This window comes from Heptranchias perlo, chromosome 27, assembly GCF_035084215.1.
Source record: "Heptranchias perlo isolate sHepPer1 chromosome 27, sHepPer1.hap1, whole genome shotgun sequence".
Lineage (NCBI taxonomy): Eukaryota > Metazoa > Chordata > Chondrichthyes > Hexanchiformes > Hexanchidae > Heptranchias > Heptranchias perlo.
Window position 1 is genome coordinate 10184843 of NC_090351.1, and position 17941 is coordinate 10202783.

Here is a 17941-nt window from a genome sequence, read left to right on the forward strand (position 1 = left end):
TCCGGTCACGTGACTGGATATCGGGATTTTCGGGGCCCCCCCGCTGGAAACCCACAGGAAACCCGACGGTAAAATCGAGCCCCAAGTGTCCATATGCACAATAATATGGTTGTCAAGTGCCAGCGATGCACACAGCCTGCGCACCTGCATTACAGGCCCGTTTGTTCCTTTAAATTAGAGAATGACCCCATAAAGCATTCGGGCCACTGTATGTCAAGCCATTTTCCATATGTTTGGTCCTTTATATAAAAAGGACTAACTTGCTGCCAGTATCTGCAGTGTTTGTTTCCATCTGTTTCCCTACTTCCTTGCTGTCTAACTGTTTGCCTGTCTAGTTGCTTTGATGTTTAACAAGAAATGAGCATACTGAGAGTTTTTTTGAAACAGGACCCCGCCTGCAATTTACACCCATTTCCCCAGGGACATATCAATTGGTTGTTATGATAGATATTCTACTTAGGTTCATAGTCACTGACCACTCTCATAAGTGGACCCCAAGACCTATACAACCTGGAGTGTGACCAATATCTACGTAAACGATCGTAAGACCCAGCAATCGAACAGAGAACCTTTGCCGCCATACACCAGTTTACTGGAATGTATTGTGTGCCACCGTGTGATTTCCCGCATCTTTGGTGGATGGATTGAATATATACTTTATCATATCGTGGCTCAGATTACATTTACCAGTTTATTTAACATAAAATGGGTAAATAAATGGTATTCAGTACAAACAGTATATTTACAGTACTTGACAAACTATTCTCAAAATATCAAGGACAACAAAAACACTTCTCCTGAGCTACCTCTCAACATACATTGACCATTGAAATTGTTTGTCTTTACTAACAATAAAGAATCAAAGTCAATAATCTAATACAGAAAAGCAAGCTTCATTTCTGAGACAGTTTGCTTCCCATATTGGAGCTATGGCCATCCCTCTAGGCATCCTCTTATATTGCAGGTTGCAGAGGAATGAGAAGAAGAGCAGAGGACACATGCCAGACCGATGCATTGGCACCATACTTAGGCATCATACTGTATTATTTAGGATCCTCTCTTTTGCCACTGCCCAAAGTTGTGGGCCAGACAATCATACTAGAGGACATGTCCAAAGAAATCTGCATGATTTTCCAAGGAGGTTGATATCGAACTGTGCACATTCCTGCAGGCAGACCTGGAAACCACTTGCAGGACAAAGGAATCTCTATCAGTGGCTGTCAAAGTAACCAGTTCCTTGAACTTTAAAGGAGCTGAGTTCTTCCAAACTACAGCAGATCACGCTGGTCACTGGTGGCTTGGTTGCTCGGTCCAGCCAGTTCTTCTATTTCCCCGTGGAAACTGCTCTGCAACGGGGCCTTGCCATGGAGCAGTCAGGAGAATAATGGCAGCCAACAACCGATGATGGAAGATGCCCCCACCAAAAGCCAGAAGGCATATCTCCACAACTAACTGGTCACTCAGCAAAAGTCTTAAAGTCAGCTCTCATTGATGACACGTTTAACTTAATGCCTATAGCATCCAAAACACAAACATCGGGTGCACATTTGCCCCATATCATGGCCAAGTGAACCATTGCTGCCATTGCCTTACATCAGGACCTATGAATATAACAGCATTTCTCAAACAACTATCTCAGTCTGCCCCTTCCCATATGAGTCTCATGACACACTGGCATTCTAGCTCAGCCAAGTTTTAGTTCCCCTAACAGTGTGTGCTGCGGGTGTTTTGTCCCAGTGTTTCCTCTTTGTGACAGTATATGATGCTTGTCTTCTATTTCCTAATCAGGTTTTCTTTGTAAGTATTTGCCCAGTTGGAAGAAGAAGTGAGGTGGATGGCTGTCTGCCTCAAGGGATGGAGGTGGTCACGTTAGTCCTTATGTTGAGTCAGCAGACGGCCTTGCAACTACAGGTATTGATGTGGTAGTTGGCTGGGGCTATATACAATCTGATACATTTGAGTGGGGCGGCAGCATGTTACAGATGTGGTATTGCCATGAGAGACACCTCCATCATTCTCACCATCACCTGCTACTGGGCACCTCTTCAGCATGGCCACAGATACCTGTGGTTGTTGAAGATGATTGTTTCAATCTAATTCCCCAACGTGGTGAATCTAGACTGCTGTGGATTGAAGCCCAAGGTTTGTAGAGCCCCAGTCAATGAAGATATGATGCCTGAGCTTAGGACCTTAACCAAGGCAGGGAGGACTCCACTGCATAGACCCCTGGAGCAGTCACACTCTCCGTGGCGGTCTGCAACCCGGTCAAATGGCCATGCAGCACTGTGTGGATTCTCCCAAACGGTACAGGCAAATTGACACACTCTCAAATGGCTGCATGAACTGCTGATGCTGAGCTTGTAGGCAGAACCTGTAAAGTGTGAATCCCATGGGCTCAGCAGCTGAAGGAGCCCTCGTACCTGCAGTTTCTGCCTTCTCCAATTCCCCCTGTGCATGCTCTTTCTTACTCATGTTTTGTGCTTCTCCAAGTGGCACCTCAAGCAACTCTCTAACTGACTCGTTCCCACCAAACCAAAGTGGATCTCCCTCTGCTGGTGCTTGCCACTGCAGGAGTGGATAATTCAAGGACCTGTGAGGTACTCAGTTGAGGCAGGACATTGAGTGTAGCCAATTTATCTTCTTACGTGCCTATATAGATGAAGAACATACAATACTGGCAGTAAGACATCTCTTGGAACAGAGGTGTGGCATTGTGGTGTGTTATACTGCAGTGCTGCAGAGTATGTAGTAAGTGAGTGAATGAATAAAAGATAAAGAATGAATAGCAAAGGATGTTATCAGCCCTGAGCTTGGTTGTGTTGGGGGCGGCCTCCAACCTTTCCTTCCCCACGCTCAGAATCTCTGAGGCTTTCTCCTCAAGGTTTACAGCTTCTGTGATACCCCTCCTTGCCTGCCTGTTCTCACACCAGTCGTGATGTGTGGACGGATTTGTTAAAGGCAAATCGTGTTTAACTAACTTGATTGATGAGGTAACAGAGAGGGTTGATGAGGGCGATACAGTTGATGTTGTGTATATGGACTTTCAAAAGGCGTTTGATAAAGTACCACATACTAGGCTTGTCAGCAAAATTGAAGCCCATGGAATAAAAGGGGCAGTGACAGCGTGGATACGAAATTGGCTAAGTGACAGGAAACAGAGAGTAGGGGTGAATGTTGTTTTTCAGACTGGAGGAAGGTATACAGTGGTGTTCCCCAAGGGTCGGTACGAGGACCACTGCTTTTTTTGATATAAAACCTACCCATGAGATTAAAATGAGGCCCTCGAGTTACAGTACCCCAGGACCTGTTTCTGGCTGCAGCAGGTGAGTTTCGAACTGACTCCAAGGCCCCGATATTACCAGGGAGGCGGGTTGGCAGCGGGGTGGGGTGGGGAGGTGACTGGGGGGGTGGGTAACCCGCCCAGTCAAATTGGTGCATTCCCCACGTGATCGTGGGTAAATTGAAGCCACTTACCTTGGCTTCCGGGTTGGAAACCTGCGCAGCGGGCAGACTGCACACCCGCATCACAGGCTGTCAGCTGGAGGAGCCCTATTTAAAGGGGCAGTCCTCCAATGCTGCTCCTGCAGCAAACAGCCAAAATTGCAGCACGGAGCAGCCCAGGGGTAAGGCTGCTCCCAGGTTTAATGATGCCTCACTCCAGGTGTTACTTTGTCTGAAGTTACAAGGGTGAGGAGGAGGAGAGAGATCTTCTACCCGGCGGGCGGGAGGAAGTGACCTGCCTCTGCCACCAAGAAGGCCTGGCTCGAGATGGCAGAGGAGGTCACCTGCACCAGCAACATCTCCCGCACCTGGATACAGTGCAGGAAGCGCTTCAGTGACCTAACTAGGTCAGCCAAAGTGAGTACGCTTACTCATTCTCCTACACTCCGTCTTCCACATCACCGCCCCCACCCCACAACTCCTTCTGCACTGCCAACACTACTCTATCACATCACTCCTCACACCCACTCAAAATTCATCCTCAACTTACCTGCACTTCCTCACCTCCCCAGTACTCATCCCACCACTACCACTCAACCCAATCCTCATACAATCTCATGGCTCTATCTCATACTCACCCTCTGATGCATCTCTTTCATGGTAACCCTCACCCAACCTGCCACTACCTCTGCTGCAGCCACAGGGGATGCATCACGTATGAGTAGTAGGAAGCATAAGGCAAAGGTTTCGTGAGCACAAAGGGGATGCACAAGGGTGTTTGACGGTTTGTATTGTTTTTTTTATTTATATTTGATTTTGGTTCAACTCACATTAAATATTATATTGTCACCACTACTGCCACATCTTGGCCATTCTTGACTGGCTTGTGCAATAAGCCCCTTTCATGAGGTTCTCCATGAACACCCACACTTGATGCCACCCATTGGGTCACCCTGCAGTGGGTGTATGTGTAGTTGCATGACTTTTTTGTGTAGGTGCCTGTGGCGCAGCACTGTGTTGTGGAACACCAAGTGGCGGAGGTGGACGGCGTGCCTGGCGAGGCTGGTGATGTTGCTCATCCTCGGATGAAGTGATGAATGCAGCCATGGCGCCCCCCCCATCCTGACGGTGTGAGTTGGAGGGGGTCCGCAAAGTAGGTAAATGAGTTTGCACAGCAGAGTTTAGGGTATAAATTAATAATTTTGAGTGGAAAGACAAAGGTGTTACAGACAAAACTTTGTCTGAAGTGACAGAGTGCCCTGCTGCAATAAATGAGGTATTCCCCACAACTGTCAAAAAATCCTTTGCATCTCCCACTGGCTGCTGACTGAAACACGTCTGCTCCAACAGGGAGTATTTCCCACAGCACGGGAAACACAGTGAGGATCCATGAAAATTGCACCCCTGCCAAAATCTCCAGTCAATGAGGTCTGTCAAGTACCTCAGCTAGGTAAGTAAGTATTTAAATTGTCATCCCGCCAGCTTTAATTGCCGGTGGGAGTCCCGCATGCGGGAGCTGCACGCGCACCCGAATGCGTCATTGGGGAACCTGGAAGTGGGCGGGTTGGAGCCGGGCTCCGGACCCGCTCCGGGATTCCCCCATTTTAGGAGCCCCCCTGCCCCATACACACCCGCTCGGCCATCCTAAAATCACCCCCCAAAACTCACCTGCCAAAATATAGGCCTGGAGTTAAAATCGGGGCCAATGTTTTTATCCCTCCGTTGCTTGCTTGTATATTTGCCAGCCCCAGTTCAGAGACTGAAGCTCTATCGTGTTGCCCTTTTAAGGTCCATTTCTATGCTATTCTCTCTGAGTACATCAGCACTCAGATACAATTACTTCATCTTTTTTACAATCCCCAACTCCTTTTTGTTTTAAAAAGACTGCTTACTTCAGTTTGTATTTTTACAACGAAATTATATGATGCAAACTTTTGCACTATAACTGAACTCTAATATAATTTAGTCCCAGTAGGCTACAAAGCAATCTGCAATACAGAGTAATGTGTGTTCCAATCTTTAAAAGGCCACAACAGGGACTTAAGCTCATTTCAGGGAGAGTTGCCAATTCAGAGATATTTTGTCCCCTCGTATTTAGATTATTGTTTATGTTCTCTATATCACACAGGGTTTTTTTTTTAAGGTCAGGCATAAAACAATGGCCTTGGAGACTGAAATTGTAATCGTGAAAAAGTTCAGAAATTTCAGGTAGGCCTATATTGAAGGATGAATGCATTCAGCAATTGGTGTTGCAGTAGTGCTTCATGGGTTTCATTATCTGGCCTGACACTCCTGTGTTGTGCTGGGAGAGTGCTCGGAACATAGGAGCAGGAGTAGGCCATTCAGCCCCTCGAGTCTGTTCCACCATTCAATTAGATCATGGCTAATCTGTATCTCAACTCCATTTACCCACCTTTGCTACATATCCCTTGATACCTTTACCTAATAAAGATCTATCAATCTCAGTCTTAAAAGCTCCAATTGTCCCAGCATCCACAGCCTTTTGCGGGAGAGAATTCCAGATTTCTACTACCCTCTGTGTGAAAAAGTGCTTCCTGATTTCTCTCTCGAATGGTCTAGCTCTAATTTTAAGATGGTGTCCCCTAGTGCTGTGCCCTATTGTTGAAAATGCCATCCTTCGAATGGCTCCTTAACCTGCGTGTCTCGGTGGTTTATGTCAACATTAAAGATCGCACGGCACTATTCAAATAAGGGCAGGGAATTATCCCACTGATCTGTCCAAAGAAACCCTCTTCAACCAACACCATCCAAAATCAAGATTAACTGGTTATTTATCTCTTGCTATTTAGCTGCTTAGCAGGTTATAGATAATGATAAAAAGGGATCTCGGTGTGTGTAAGAAGCCTGATGCATTTGCCCACATAACAGCAATCATTGCACTCCAAAGTAATCCGTAGTACATGAAGCACTTTATGTTTCAGAGATGCGTTAAGGCACTATATAAATAAAAGTCTTTCTTTTTGACCTCATGACAGCCATTTAGAAAAACACTCCACAGCTGGATGGAAAACTCCCTAATTTAAACTGTTTAAATGGCCCATAATAATAATAATTATTATTATTATTATGAGAGGTGTGTCATCATTGATTGTTGAGGGCTTGTCATATTGTAGGAAATTGCCTATTTAAAAACTGAATGCATTGCTTAGCAGGTTATGGATAATGATAAAAAAGGTTATTCACGCTTTTTTTCAAACAAAATGGAAAATACAATCCTTTGTATTGAAACCATTCTCCTGAGCTCATGAAGGGTGCTATATGAATCCAAGTTCTTTCTTTCCTTTTTTCTTTCTTTTTTCTTTCTTTCTTCCTTCTCTCTCTCCTTCTGCAGGATCCCTTTGTCCAATTAAATCGATTAATCATCCCTTTATCCAATCGCGCAATCACAACAAACTAATCAGTGCCTCGTGTGGGTGGGTTTTCATGAACTGAGTGTTGAGCGTCACTAGGACTTTGGCCCCGATATTTATGGGGAGGCGGAGAGGGTGCGAGGGAGGGCAAAAATGGCTGGGGAATGCGGTGAGGCCTGGGAGACGCGGATTTAACGGCAGGACCTCGTTATAATTTTTATCTTCCGTTTCCCACTAGGCAGCCAGCTACCTGGCAGGAAGACCAGCAGCAGGAAGCCGCAGCTGGGAACCCTTGGGGACGGTTCCCGGCAATCGGGAGGGGGGAAGGCCGGAGATCGGGGCTTGGTGGGGGCAGGGTGGAAGGGAGAGGCAATCACAGGAGGGGGGAAGGCCAGAGATCGGGGATTGGGGAGGAGGGTAGATCTGCGATCACCACTGGGGCAGAAGGAGGCCGCAATTGGCAGAGGCCAAAGGCTTCCTTGAGGGGCCAGGAGGAGAACTGCTGCTCCTCTTGGAGTGCTGTAAAAGGCACTTACCTTCTTGAGCCAGCAGCTCCCACCTCCCTGTTGCTGTTGGGTTTCCCGAGCCCTGGGAAACCCCCACAGCAACTGTTAAATTCAAATCAGGCTCCCAATTGCACTGTGGAAGCCCGATTTAAATATGTTAATGATGAGCCCCGCCTCTCCTGGGCGGGCCACTCGCACGCCATGAATCCTGCTGCCGTGAAAATGGCGGGTTGGAGACTCATTCCCCAGTTTTTAATTTTTAAACCCCCCCTCAACTCTCTCCCGCCCATTGTTGGGTGGGGGGGTGGTTAATATCGAGACCTTCGAGTTTCTCAGCTTTGGTTCAGTTGTAATACTCTTGCATCTGTGTCAGAAGGTTGTGGGTTCAAGTCCCCAGACTTGAGCATATAATATAAGCCAGGCTAACACTCTAGTGCGGTACTGAGGGAATGCTGCACAATCGGAGGTGCGGTCTTTCGGATGAGACGTTAAACAGAACCTCTCAGTGCATGCAAAAGATCCCATGGCACGATTTGAAGAAGAGCAGGGAAGTTCTCCCCGGCGTCCTGGCCAATATGTATCCCTCAACCAACATCACTAAAACAAACGATCTGGTCATTATCTCATTACTGTTTGTGGGAGCTTGCCGTGCGCAAATTGGCTGCTGCGTTTCCTACATTGCAACAGTGACTACACTTTAGAAGTACTTCATTGTAAAGCATCTTGGGATGATCTGAGGTCATGAAAGGCCTTGCTTTCTTGTACTTTCCATTTCACACCACCGGATCCTGATTTATTGTGAGCAGCACCACAGGAGGTCCATTGGTTATAATGAATAATATCCATCTGACATAGTACAATCAACGTGGCTTCCTTATGTCTGAGATGAGTCCTTTGTGAAAGAAATGTTTTGAAATCAGGCAGTGGACCTAAAGAGATGGCCCTCCTCTTTAAACAAGAGTTTACAGAAAACTGCGTCTGCAGTTCTGAAAGCCTCGATAAAGGTCAGATGAATAAGCCCTGGGTGATATTTGCTTGTTATCGATTTGTCTGTAATGAAAATTTCAATTGCCGGAGTAAAAGACCGATCCCAGGCTGAGAAGCCATGACTGATGACTATTTGATTGGCTGAAATTGTGAGATAATAATGGTCTGCAGCAGGATCGGGGTAATAAGTGCTGCAGTAATTATTTTCACTATTGCGGCTGAGAAAGACTTATAATTCTGTTACATTTATCACTGCCAAAACACTCCCCTTTCCTTCAAGGCTTCGGAGGCTCACAGAGAAACACGGGTTTAATTGTTTTACCTGTCACCAATAAAAAATATATCACAGCAATGAAAGAATGCATTTACTCTTCATAAATTGAGATGGGCTCCACATTATACTTCACACTGTGAAGATTCCTGCAAAATTTATATTAAAAAGGTTCTCTTCATAAACCTGGGTCTCGACTTCTTGCATCCAATTATTTTGACAGCTAAATTGTCATTGGATTTAATGTTTGAAACCTCGATACGGTGGTTGAGCATCTAATCATATTCACAGATCCTGTTTCATAAAAATTGGGATTTGAATCCAAGAGTGGAATAATAATTAGATACTCCAATAATTTATAGTCTAATTTTATAGAAGACTATTTGTTTTTAATAAGAACCTAAAATGAAGAGGGTTTTGATATCCTTGTTGTTATAAATTTGGATCTGCCATCACGAAATGCAGCCTTTAGATATATGCATCATTTGTGTATTACCCTGGCTTCATGTTGTTGCAGAGGGCCTTGTAGTCAGTAACCATACATTGCTTGAACTAATAAGCATCGCAGCTAAAAGAAGTTATTTGTCCCTCAGGTGAGACATTAATCAGAGTTCCCAGCCACCTGTTGGTATGGTTCAGATGGACCATGGTGCTATCTGAAGAAGAGCAGTGAGTTCTCTTGGTGTCCTGGTCATCATTCCCCCCTCAAGCAACACCATCAAAACAGATGAACGATATCATTCTGTTTGTGGAATACTGCTGACACAAAATAACTGCCAAGTTTGGCTACATAACAACGGTCACTGCATTTGGAAAAGTAATTAATTGCACAATGTGCTTTGGGATATTTGGACATGACAAGGTGCCATATAAATGCAAGCATTGCGATTATAATGAAATAATGCCCGTTTAGTGTTATTAGAAAGGAGCAGTTGCAAACTGGATCTTTGATCCTCAGGTGTGACATTTTGCAATTTTACTGGACTAGTGAGAAAGTGATTGAGAATATTAAAAATCATATAAAAAGAACAGCTCGTTCTAGTTTTTTTGGTTAATAATCCTGCAAAACCATTACTTTTACAATCAACTATTAACTCTTCACAGGATAGAACTTCCGATCAGCAAACTTCCACTTAACTCTCTTGAACTATATTGCTGTGCACTATTTTTACACTGCTGTTAGCCAGTTTAAAATAAATTAGTTCACACTTGGGTAAATACAGTGCTCACAGGAATGTAATATGAACTTTGGAAGTTCTACCCACAAGGGCCTAAGCACAAGCTTTGGCTATGCTACTCCTTTAAAAAGAAATTTGGTGATGGTAAATATCAGGAGTCCTTTCCCATTCCGAACCCCCCCCACTAACACTCTCGCTTTTTGATGAAATTTGTCTTGCATGTTTGGATTGAAAGGATTTTGTCCGTTTTTTAAAACTTTCTTGCCGTGCATCCTGACTCAATGTTGGACACGTTTCTTGATAAAACAATAAAGTTTCCCAAGTGGGACACATTATTGAAGGTATAGGGGTTACAATATACCGAGCAGTATTTTGGAGACAGATACTCTAATTCTGTCAACCGTTGTACCTTTAGAACTCCAATCCTGTCCACAACTTGGCCAGTTGAGCCATCGCAGAAAGAATCATAGCATCATAGAATCATACAGCACAGAAAGAGGCCATTCAGCCCATCGTGCCTGTGCCGGCTCTTTGAAAGAGTTGTCCAATTAGCCTCATTCCTCTGCTTTTTCCCCATAGCCCTGCAATTTTTTCCTTTTCTAGTATTTATCCAATTCCCTTTTGAAAGTTACTATTGAATCAGCTTCCACCACCCTTTCAGGCAGTGCATTCCAGATCATTACAACTCGCTGCATAAAAAAAATTCTATTCATTTCCCCTCTGGTTCTTTTGCCAATTACCTTAAATCTGTGTCCTCTGGTTACCGACCCTCCTGCCATTGGAAACAGTTTCTCCTTATTTACTTGATCAAAACCCTTCATAATTTTGAACACGTCTATTAAATCTCCCTTTAAGCTTCTCTGCTCCAATGAGAACAATCCCAGCTTCTCCAGTCTCTCCACATAACTGAAGAGCCTCATCCCTGGTACAATACTGGTAAATCTCTTCTGCACCCTCTGTAAGTGTGGTGGCCCGACTTAGACTTAGACTTCAGCTGAAGTCTAAACATTGATTTATAAAGATTTAACATAACTTCCTTGCTTTTGGACTCTATTTATAAAGCCCAGGACCCCGTATGCTCTTTTAACAGAGAAAGAAATGTCAGCACCTTTTGTGGGAACAATAATTAGAAGCTGAATTTCTACAGAGCGAAGCACTTTGTGTTGAGGGGGAGAGGGGGATCAGAGTGACAGTGTTATTCAATTGCCTGTCAAAATGTATTGCTGCACACAGGGGAGCTGGTCACTCATCAATGCACTGGGTCTGTGGTGTTTTATTTTTGACTGTCAGGTCAGTTCATTCTGATTGTGTGGTTCCAAACATCAGACACTTCATTATCCACCTCCTTCATTTAGACCAGGCAGATACCATTGTATAAGGACGCTGGATTTTTCCATCTGTAGTGGATGGGTGATTTTCATTTGGTCTGGACTAGAAAAATGAAAATAGAGTCCATTCAGTCAGCGGAGGGTAATAACCCGGCTTCTGGATCTTGAAGAGACAGCATTGCGAGACTTCAGCCTTTTCTTTCAAATTTGGAACAAGGAAAGGCCATTATGCCTGTTTAGTTCAAAAGAAAGAGATGCCTTCCATTCACATAGTGCCTTTCATGACCTCAGGGCATCCCAATGCACTTTACAGCTGATTAAGTACTTTTGAAGTGCAGTCACTGTTGTAAATGTTGGAAATGCAGCAGCCAATTTGCACACAACAAGGTTCTACAAACAGCAATAACAGCAATGAGATAATTTGTTTTGATGATGTTGGTTGAGGGATAAATATTGGCCAGGACACCAGAGAGAGCTTCCCTGAATCTTCTTTGAAATAGTCATGATGTGGAGATGCCGGTGATATAGTGCCTTGGGATCTTTGAAATAGTGCCTTGGGATCTTTTACATCCACCTGAGAGTTCAGACAGGACCTCGGTTTAACATCTCATCTGAAAGACAGCACTTCCGACAGTGCAGCACTCCCACTGGAGTGTCGGCCTGGATTATGTGCTCAAGTCTCTGGAGTGGGATTTGAACCTACAACCTTCTGACTCAGAGTCGAGAGTGCTACCATTGAACCACGGCTCATGCATGTTGTCAGTTTTCTGCGCATAATCAATGCAAAAAGAAATAATGGGAGTCAGGAGAACAAGTGTGGCATCTATGCTTAATGGAAGGAAACTTTTATGTGGCATAAGCAACGTATGAGGGGTAGTGTCATCAGAGGTCTGGCCTCCAGCTGACAGAATAGATGGATGCCACGGTGTCTAAACTTTGAACTGGTCCCAGCATAAACTCATCTGAGGAGTAAATTTCAGGCAGGAGTGATGTCAAGAGAGTGCGGTGTAAACTGATGCCAAACTGTGAGCCAATTTAACCCTCCCACGACATCTGCTGTTTTGGGTGGGCACAGCTTTGGGGTTTGGCTGCGGAGATTAGCAAGTGAGAGCTGGCAGTGTAGTTGGTACATCTCGGTGAATCCGACGTCAGTGGCTTGAATGCTATGCCTGGATTAGGATGATGGGCTTTAAGATGAACTCAAGAGGGACTTTTTTCCCCCACACTGCTGGAGGCAAACATAACTGGCTACTGCCAGGAGTGCTGAACTATGTTTTGTTGCCTGGAGCAGTACGAGACAGCAATGCAGGAAAAGTAATCCCACCAGGGACTGTAAGTTGTGCATGTGGCTTTTAAACAATTGTGCATACACGAATTTATGCACAGGCAGTTGTTCTGGTGTTGCAGACGTTGCCATGGAAACATCCATCTCAATAACACAAAATGAAAAACAAAATGTTAAAGGTATATTTAACGTTATAACATTGTGGGAGATACAGAGAGACTTGTAGGGTAGATTTTACATTACTCACAGTGGGCGTGCATATCACAAATCCAGCCTTGGAGGTTACCAGATTTCCCATCCACAGGCAATATCAGGGTGATAGTCTTTTAAAGGGAGTGAGGTTTTACCCTGCAGGCCTCCATCTCCTATCTCTGCGGATCACTGGGGTAATGCTTCAAAACAGCAGGGATCCGTCAAAGAAAGTTGTATTGGGAGAAAAAAAAAATTAATTCTCTTGCAGTGAATTCTAATTTCATGCCTCATTTGCATGAAAATTGACACCAGCAAAAGTTTTCGACCATATTTGCGATGCAGCATGTGTCTAATTTAGTCGCAATTTTGTTGGATGTTGATTATGATTTGACAGGTGAGCAGACTCGATGAATGGGATTACTGTCGAACAATCAGCCAGTGCTAACATGTGGATATCATTGTAGGGCGAACATTCAATCAGATTTAAGCAATCGATCCCTTGACATGGAATAAAGAGAACCTGGTTGGAGTTAAGGAATGACAGTACTGTTGTGTTTAAATTATGTTCCTGGCAAGTTTATTTTATATTATTTCCCCATGAGGAAGGGCGAACTATGACTTGCTGAACAAAGGTTAAAACAACAGAAACACGTTGCAGTTTGTAAATGCTCACAGTTACTCTTTTTTCCTTCAGATGTTCTCCCATCTTGTCCCTCCCCTTCCAAAGGCAATGTCCATGTTACTGGCAACTCTCCAATACCTCTTCGTATATGTATGCCTGGATGGGGAGAGACATCACGCTGCTTGACTGTGGGGGCATCACAGCAAAGTCTGATCCTGTCCTAAGGAACATATATTGCAGCAAATCAAAAGATGCAGATTAGAAATTAATGCCCACTTTCCTTTAGTGCAATGATTTTCAAACTTTTCCGTTGTGGGGGACACAAGCCTGGGGACCCTGGGGGTGAAATTCATATTGTGCGATAGCACAGAACAGACCATGGCAAATCAGCAGCCCGATTCTCTTTTCTGTTTGGGGCAGAGTATAAAATGGCCCAATTGCCCGCTGTCTTCACTTCATGCCCAATCCCAGACAGACAAAAGTCTGATTACCCCAGATTCCACCAGGGCCCATTTTGAAAATCAGTGCCTTCGTGGAAATGATGGATGATTAAAACAACCCTACCATGATCCCATTTTAGCTTTAACATGCACCTGATTAAACAGACAGGACCTGAGTTCAACTTTGAAGGACATCAGCTCCAACAATACAGCACCCCCTCAATACTGCACCGGATTTCCATTGAATGGCGGAACAGGCTCGTGAGGCTGAATTGCCTACTCATGTACCTAATTAGATCATAGCTGATCTGTACCTCAACTCCATTTACCTGCCTTTTCTCAATATCCCTTAATACCCTCACCTAACAAAAATCTATTGATTTCAGTCTTGAAAATTTTAATTGTCCCAGCATCCATAGCCTTTTGGAGGAGAGAGTTCCAGATTTCCATCACCCTTTGTGTGAAAAAGTGCTTCTTGATTTCACTCCTAAATGGATTTGCTCTCATTTTAATGTTATGCCCCCTTGATCTCGATTCCCCCAGCAGAGGAAATAGTTTCTCTGTGAGTACCCTATCAAATCCTTTTATCATTTTAAAGACCTCGATTAGATCACCCTCAACCTTCTAAACTCAAGGGAATGCAAACCAAGTTTTTGCAACCTGGCCTCATAATTTAACCCTTATTGCCCTTGTATTATTCTGGTGATTCAGCACTGCACCCCTTCCAAAGCCAATATATATTTCTTGAGGTTCGGTGCCCAAAACCGAACGCAGTATTCTATTTGGGATCTGACCAAGGCTGTGTACAAGTGAAGCATCTCTTCCTCCCCTTTATATTCCAATCCCTTTGAGATGAAGGCCAACATTCCATTAGCCTTTTTGATTACTTTTAGTGCCTGCAACAAGTGCTCTTGAGTCAGGTATTGAATGGTTAAGAAGCAGAGCAATGCTCAATGCTACACCATTCCTAACATTGTGCCTACCCCAATTGTAACAATGTGGCATTTACATCCCTCTCACCTGCTGCCTTTTTGGCCTCTCCGAGTGCAATTGAAAATTTAGTGCCAATTAGTACAAATTATGGGGACATTTGATTTGTGGTCTAACCCAGGCTAATTTGATTTAGAGTCCTTACAGCCAACAGAGAGAGAGGAATGTATCATTTCAACATCCGTGGTTGGAATTAAATGCAGATCCTAGATGTGGAAAGGTAGTATCTTAACCAGGTTACCTAGTTATTCCCCTAGAAACAATCAAAGCGCATTTTATTTTTAATATTGCTGAATTACTAACTTGTTATGTGGTATGCGACCATGAAGTGCTTCTTGTGTGTTTTGTTTGTTACTTGCCAGCAAGGTCATGTTATAAATTAGCTCCTGAAAACCAAATCAGATTGTGCCATTAAGCATGAAACATTAAAGCAATCTGTCTCTTCCTGTTGACACTTAAGTTCAGGAAATGAGCATAAATAACTCAGCAAATGAAAATATTATTTTTCAAACTGATGTTTCACCTCATTATGTTGTGCACAAATCTTGTTTCTAATTATTCACAAAGATCTATAATGCTGTGTTGTTTGCAGAGCACAACCCAGAGTTCAGTCCCTGAAAAATGTTGTTCCTCACGGCTTTAAAGACCATTGCTCAATGCACCTGAAGTATCATTTGACCATACAATACCATGGCACTGGATCATGGAGTGGTGATGCAGTGGTGTAATGATGGACAACAACATGAGGAACTGTGTATGGGTTTCTACAGCATGAGTTTCTGATCAGTGTTGCAGTTGACAGTCAGTACAGCCCAGTGTGTGGCTGAGCCGTGTTTACCAGTAAGGTCCCAGGTTTGACCCATTCTTTAGTGAGATAACCAGTCACAGCTCTACAACAAGTTTTTCGTTCTGCGTGTTTCTCGGTCTGTGTTTCTCATTTTGTGCTAGGGTTGCTGCAATTGGCCATGCACTCGAGGTCCTAGGGAGGGCCATAAAATGAGCCAGGTTTCTCACTCCTGATGGCTACCTTATGGCTCCTGCTGGAAAGGCCTGTGGATTGACATTGGGTGAGAATGGGATCAGGCTCATCTGTGATATTCTCCTTTGTCGACATGCTGCCCCCGTGCACTGTGCACCAGCCACAAGCTACTGGAAAGCTCTCACCCCCCCCAGAGAATCATACTCCAGAATAGCTCAATGCCTCCAGGAGAGGAGAGGCAGGAGAAAGTTCAAAAAACAAAACAAAAGACATGGTGATAATATTGACTCCTTCCACCCTGGTTCATCTCTTGTTAGTTAGAGCTTTGAAATTTATTTGAGCACACAACCCAGGCTGATACTTCAGCGCACTACCGAGGGAGTGCTGCACTGTCGGATGTGCCGTCTTTCAGATAAGTCATTAAACCAAAGCCCAATCTGCCCTTAAGGTGGATGTAAAAGATCTCATGGCATTATTTGGAAGAAGAGCAGGGATGTCCTGCCCAATATTTATCCCTCAATCAACATCATTTATCTCATTGCTGTTTGTGGGACCTTGCTGCGCACAAATTGGCTGTCACATTTTCCACATTACAACAGTGACTACACTTCAAAAGTACTTCATTTGCTTTAAGCATTTTGAGACGTCCTGAGGTCATAATAGGCACTATATAAATGCAAGTTCTTTCTATTTTTATTGGATTGGAAATTTACATCTGGTTTCTAAGCACCTGCAACATAACACCCTAAATGAGAAATGTCACAAGGAACATTAATACAATTTATAGACTGACTTATTTATACTGTTCAGTATTTCAACTTTCTTTCATTGTCTTTGATTTAACGCTGCAGGTCATTAGAGTGCCCATATCAGAGCACTGCTGTTTTACACTTTAAAAGTGGCATATTCATAATCCTCTTTAAAATGGTAATCATTGGTCTCAGTGGGATTGAAAGGATGAATATTTTCTAAAGGATAAAATGGCTATTCCATTTTATTCCATTACAGAGTATGTAGTACAAAGAGATCTCTATCTGAAAAATATCTGAAAGTTTTTTTAAAAATTCATAATAGAAGTGAAATAAATAAGAAAAACAAATTGTACAATGCATGTAGGGAGAAAGGTGGGAGAGCCCATTGTGAAGAGTACAGAAACCTCAGACAAATGTAAAAGTAAAAAGGCAGTCAGAATGGTGAAGGGGGAACTAGAAATGAGCATAGCTGTAGAAACTAAATGCAACAGTAAGAAACTCATCCAGTATTATAACCAGGGGGCTATCAACAAAGCATTGAGATCCTTTATGGATTCAACTGTAATTGAAACAAAAGAAAATGATTACTTCCTGGAAATATTTACTAGAAGGACATTGCCATCCATCATAGGGAGTTCTTCAACTAACCATAATGACTGATAACACTGTCATTGACCATCCTAGACAAGGCTCAGAACTTTCTCCTGCCTCACCTCTCCTGAAGGCACGGAGTTATTCTGGAGTGTGATTCCCTGGGGGGTGAGAGCTTTCCAGTAACTTGTGACTGAAGCAAAGTGCATGGGGGCAGCACGTCCACAATGGAGAATATCACAGCTGAGCCCGATCCTGCCCTCACCCAATGTCAAGACACAGGCCATTCCACAGGGTCCATAAGATAGCCATCAGGAGTGAGAACCCTGACTCACTTTATGCTCCTTCCTAGGATCCCCAGAGACAGATACAATTCACCCAAGGGTGCTAAGTGAGATTAAGGTCAAATTCTGCAAAGTGCTGATGGTTGCGAGGGAAGCGTCACAACAAGGACTGCAGCGGTTCAAGGAGACGGCCCACCACCACCACCTTCTCAGGTTCAAGGAGAAGGCCCACCACCACCACCTTCTCAGGTTCAAGGAGAAGGCCCACCACCACCACCTTCTCAGGTTCAAGGAGAAGGCCCACCACCACCACCTTCTCAGGTTCAAGGAGAAGGCCCACCACCACCACCTTCTCAGGTTCAAGGAGAAGGCCCACCACCACCACCTTCTCAGGTTCAAGGAGAAGGCCCACCACCAACACCTTCTCAGGTTCAAGGAGAAGGCCCACCACCACCACCTTCTCAGGTTCAAGGAGAAGGCCCACCACCACCACCTTCTCAGGTTCAAGGGGACGGCCCACCACCACCACCTTCTCAGGTTCAAGGAGAAGGCCCACCACCACCACCTTCTCAGGTTCAAGGAGAAGGCCCACCACCACCACCTTCTCAGGTTCAAGGAGAAGGCCCACCACCACCACCTTCTCAGGTTCAAGGAGAAGGCCCACCACCACCACCTTCTCAGGTTCAAGGAGACGGCCCACCACCACCACCTTCTCAGGTTCAAG